Here is a 6,000-nt window from a genome sequence, read left to right as displayed (position 1 = left end):
ATTTAAAAAAAAATCTAGCATGTTACTGGTGAATTATGAGCTCCTCTTTTAGCCTATGGTACATAAAGCAAAAATTAAAAAAAAAAAAAAAAAAGAAAAAAATCAATGAAAATACCTCACCCTGTCATATATTTTCCTTTGGAGGTCCACAACTGAAGCTTACAAACATCTTTGACTTCTGGTCCTGGACAGCATCAATTATGAAGTTTAATGATGTAGAATATAGTGTAGTGAACAAATAACTTCATTATATTGTCATACTGTTAACATCCTACCACAGCTCTGTATAGAGATTTTGTCATGCTTTGGGACTCCAGTGTTAACATGAGTCATTTCAGCTTTTTGGAATTACATCTATTTTTCTGGTGCTGTCCTAACTGTGATGAAATCATATGTAAAGATGCCAAAATCAGATGATGCATCAACATTTCTGTTTGAGATTAAAATTTCATAAGTTTCTTGAGATCGTACGCAAAGGGCAGCAGTAATAAATTAATGAGAGTAATCTCCATCATCACTTGGATTTATATATAGTATAGCTCTGGAAACTCAAGGATTGTAAAGTATTTTATAAACTTTAATTAATCGCATCTCACTGCAACAACTCTGTGGAACAAGTATGAGTTATTAACCTTAGGTTAACACATGGGTGAACAGGCACTTTAATTTCTCCCCTCCATAGCAATATATACTTGTGTTCCAGTATATTCTGAATTATCTGAAAGGCTTCAAACTATTACATGTGTGTTCTCTCTCTTTTGTTTGTTTGTTTTTTTACAGTACGAAACCCCCCAGTAGTTCTTTATGTAAGGACAGAATATCTACATTTGTAACAAGATGTCTGTGGTGATTATTCCTGGAGAGCTGCTGCGCCACGAGAGAGAAAATCCCTTTCCATCATTTTTGCAGTTTAGTAATTGGTTTACTGTATCTTGCAGTTGTACATCCAAGTCCTATTTCTTCAGCCATTCACAGTTATATATCTCTGACGGAGTTTAACTGGGGCGGTGTTTGTCTCTCCCTGTCTGTGGGCTAATTATGTAAGACAGAAATCGGTCTGCGAAATAATTGTCGTAGACTTTTTTTTTTAAGGTAGGGAGGAAATAAACCATAGAGGAATATGAAAGCAAATAATAAAATTACAAGACAAAGGTTAACACAGCTCTTACTCAGCTGCAAATGGAAAATAAAGTTTGGCAGTGTTACTGGAACGGTTAGTGGGCTTTTTAATTTTGGGGGGAGCTAGAAGGCTCTTAGCTTTAAAAAGCTGAGAAACACTGCTCAAGACACTGTGATTCTAGCTTCTGACCTACTTCTGTCTGGGTGAGTAACCCAGAAAAGGTAAATTTACTTCTTATTACGTCCATTCTCCTATCATTTTTAAGGGGATTGTTAGTTATTTTCTTCATTAAAAAAATTAAATCTATCCACTGAAAAGAATCTACTTTTTGTTAATTGGTTTGCTGGTTTATACTAATAATAACTTCTCCAATTTCAGTCCCATGCCTGTGTAACATCACTGTCAGAGGGAGTCTGGGCCAAATCCTTTGAGGTCACTTTGCTATGGTATAGATAAATGGTGTTCAAAATAGCAACTTTTTGGATACTCTGAATGGTGATGGAAATTTCAAGTTCATGTTTCTGACATCATCCAAGAAGAAAAAGGCTGAAAGAGAGAGAAAGCCGGGAAGGGCTGGATGAAGTTGTATTTGTGCTGAGTCAGGATCTTGGTCAGGTATGTCCCATCTGGGGACTGCGCACGGTGTCTCCAAATATCTCTTGACTCACAAGTGCCATTGTTAATCCCAGAAAGAAATGTGTGCTCATGCATGGGATGCTCAGGGAGTTCAGTGGTTTGCAGCTGCGGGACACTTACTACCTACATCTTGTCTTTGTATTCAGTCAACCCAAGACGTTTGTGATGCACAGATCGTTTGTTCTGCAAGTCTAACATTTCCCAGGTGTGTTAGGCTAACTGTGAATGTGCAGAGCTGTTTTTCACACATGCTGTGCATATGTCCCAAATTCCTGCTTATCTGGCAGCCTTATAGGAGAATTTTTTCCTCCCAGGGAAAAATCTAGCCAAATATCCATTTATGTTCACTCAGGATTTTCAGGTAGAGAAAAAAATAGCCCAGGCATAAGGTCATGCTGCCAAAAAATTCCCATCTCTGCTCCCTACCTGCTCCTTCTTTTCCAGGGATCCTAAAAACTTCTGGAGCCCGTCGGTCAACACTGCTGTTAAGGAAAGCATGCTCCTGTGCTCCTTTCTACTCTGTCTTAGATTTTGCACAGACTAGATAAACCAATGCCTCATTTTTCAATTTTTACTTGAATATATTACAAAAAGGACAGTCTTAGAAAGAAGAGGAGTGTAATGAATGTCACTCCGTCCTTTATCCCAGATGTGGATGAGCTGAGATGTTCTGGGACTAATCATTAATATGTCCTGGACAAACGAACCAGAGATGCCAAACTGTGTGCAAAACCCAAGCAGATCTGCTCATATCATCCTGTAATACCAGCTGCCAGTGGGTATTAATCATTGAAATGGTCCACAAAATCCTGACCACGGCACCTCGGGGGACTTGTCACAATAATTGATATTTTTGGCTGACCTCCATCTGTTCTTTTAAACTTGAAATTTGAAAGACTTTCCTTCAGCCTTGCTTACCAGAAGTTGATGTCATGATGACTTTTTGTACCGACGGATCAAAAACCTTCTGACATAACGGTATGCTTACTTGCTTTCTGCTAGGTAGCTTCTATCCAAAGTCCTAACGTGTCTCCGTTTTGTCATTTTCTGCTACTGGGTCGAATTTGAGCAATTTTCAAACCCCGATGGGATGGCCACAATGAAGAGTGCTGCCTGTTTGATTATGTGTTCTTTGGCACACACACTGTGCCAGCATTAAACAATTCTAGAAAATATGCACTATAGACTTGACATTTATTGTATCTCAGCATGCGGCTGTCTGTGGTTTTGATGGTTTTCAAACAATGGTATGTGAGCCAGATTGCATGAATAGCCTTGTGCTGTTGAACAGCAGTAATGAGGATGTCAGTTGAGAGTTTTAAATGAGCTTTCCTTAGTCATTTAAAGGATTTATGTATGTATCTGGTCGTTTGTCAACTTCGTATTACAAAAGAAGAGTGACCCATATTTTTGTATCAATGGGATATACTTGCATGTTCAAACAGGAGTGGAAGGGGAAAGTAGTGCAGAGTCCCAGCTATGCTCTCCTTAAAGTTAGTGTTGCAAACAAAATAAGAAAATAACATAGATTCACTTATGGATAAGGGAATAGCTGTAACTAAAATTACTTGGTTCCCATCCACAATTATCTAAATTTCATGTACTCTGTGCTCCACTGCTGCTGCTGCAGCAACTATAAAACAATAAAACTCCCCGTGTAGCATCTAATCATATATACCACAAGCCACGCTGGTGCATATTTACAAGTGCAGTAAGTGCTGAGTCCAAAATACAAGTAGCACTTTGCCTTTGGAAAGGATGTTTGTTTAGAGGTTTTTATTTATTCAGCCAAATGAGATGTTGCTAAGTGCAAAATACTCCATATAGTCACAAGCCAAAGATATGTTTGTTAAAGGTTTCATACCGTCTCACACCTGCAGCTGGTAAAACTGAGCCAGAGCCCAGCGACCAGAAAAATCCAGGATCAGAAAGGGGGGGGAAAAAGCGATAAGGAGAGGGAGAGAGGAAATTAATTTCTTGTCTTTAACCACTTGATTTTCTGAGCACGCTATAGCACTAAAAAGGTTTCAGTCAACCACTTTTTGGTTAGCCATGGGGGAAGAAAAAAGTCTCAAAATGTATTCTTTACTTTTTCGTTTCTAAAGGTAGTTTTCAAGCAGGTTACTTGTTTGTCTTCTATACAGTTTCCACAGCCAGATATCATGTCTTTCTCTGACACAGACCAGAAAGGATGCGAGGAATTGGTCTATATTCCCCATTAGGAGAGTTTGTGAGGCTCAGATTTCAGGATGCCGTTTGAGAGTTTGCATAGTCCAGAGGGAACGAGCTCTGCTCCATGACTTTAGACCCTCTTGGATGGATTGTGACTCGTCTCTGAAACTTTTATTTCTTACTCTAATACCTGGGATTTCACTATGATCAGGTAAAAGCTATGTGGGGAGAGTTACAATAAAAACCCACAAGAGAAAGAAAAGCAAGAGAGCACCAAAAAGCACCACCGGCACATAAAATATTCTCTTTATTTTCTTTTCTTTCTCTTCAGGGGAAGAAACAGGGAAGCGAGGTTTTCCGATTAAAAAAAGCTATATTTCAAAATTTCTTTGAAGATCATCCAGAACAGGTAATCTCTAAAAAAGTTTATTATTTTCTTCTCATTCTAAGAAAAATAATTAAATCCACTTTTCCCAACATGATCTAGTTATTATCACCAACTTCTGATGCAAAACTGAAGCACAGAGAGATTATATTTCTAGCCCAATGTCACGGCGAGGATTTCTTTCTTAGCAGATGCTCTCTCAGAAAAAGATTGTAAAGACCTTCACTGTGGCCAGGAGAATACATCAGACAACCTTCTGATGGCTTTGTCCTTGTTTGTCTCTCTTTCTTGATGTAAAAAATGGGGTCAGTCTGGCATGCGGATCTTTAAAATGCCTCCAGTATATTTCCCCACCTGCAGGTATTATGGGGACAGGAGACCGAGGTTATATTTATCACTATTTCTGGAAACTTGCATTATTCACTTTAAATATTTTAAGAATGATCTCACTGGAATCTGAATATCATAGTGAAGTGACTTTCTCCTTAAATATTAATGAAAAAGAAAGCTGAAAGAAACAATGCTGCATAAAAATCATAAGCTATGTAGAAGGGACTCTTTATTAATATGCACATGTGCTCCTGTGGCTGGTATAGACATAATCCCATATTTAGAAAACATTAGAATAGCACTCATCGAAGCAATCTCTCCAGCAAGCAGCCTGGCTACAAAAAGACTGATTCTGTAGCCACATCACAAACTTGGCTTTGATCTTGCTTAAAACAGGGATTTTGTTTCATTTTTTTATGGCTAACATTGCATTTATTATAGTGACTTTTTTGTTTTGTTTTGTTTTCTCCCTCCACTCTGGTGTAAATCAAGTTGGAGTCAGTCCCCATAAGTAAAGTTTTCTGTTGTGTTCTGAGTTCAAAATGTGGAAATTAATGAGCTGGATATAAATAAAGCAAGTATTAAAAATGTATTTGAGAAAAAATGTGTTAATTGACTTGAAAGGCTTTCTGTTCTGCGATAGGAAGTACCGAACACCATTTGGAAGAGTTGTGTGGAAACGCATTTCCCATCCAATGATTTTTTTTTTCCTCCTCCAGACTGTCTCAGGACTGTTTCAAGAGCTGTCAAATTTGCTATGAAAAATGAAGTTGAGAGACCTGAATCTACCCATAACAGCTAATAGCCCAACCATCACCTGCCATGTCAGAGAGCTATTTTACATTTCTTTTCTGCCTTTTACAGATCAAAGCCTTGAACCTTCTGATGTGCAGTATCAACTCCTAAATACACGCTGCAGAAGAAAGACGTTTCTAACTCTCCCAGCTGAAGCATTCCCAGTTTGTACAAACAGTTAAATACTAATTAGAGATGGAAATTAAACCCAGATCTCCATGTGAGATAAGGTTTGAAAATTATTCCAAGGCAATCTTTGGCATTTTTTAGCTCAGTTCTATTCTGGATGCAAAATTTCAAACTGGAAAATATATTCCCCAAAGGTGCCTGGTGGTTTACAGCCTGTAGTTCTGACCTTTTTATGTGTGTGTCTGTGTGTGTATGAGTAAACCTCCTCAAAATGTGTTCTCGCAACTTAGATATGCATGTTTTGCCCACTTTGACTCAGTTCAAATTACCCTTGTTCTGTTGATTCAAACGCCCCAAGGTGAAGTACCCTCCTGGAGATTCGGCTTCAGCGATGTTCAGCTTCGGTGAGAGCCATCCGCCTCAACTCTCTGAG

This window comes from Gymnogyps californianus, chromosome Z (assembly GCF_018139145.2).
Source record: "Gymnogyps californianus isolate 813 chromosome Z, ASM1813914v2, whole genome shotgun sequence".
Classification (NCBI taxonomy): domain Eukaryota; kingdom Metazoa; phylum Chordata; class Aves; order Accipitriformes; family Cathartidae; genus Gymnogyps; species Gymnogyps californianus.
The sequence above is the reverse complement of the archived record's forward strand: the minus strand, read 5'-3'. Positions refer to the sequence as shown.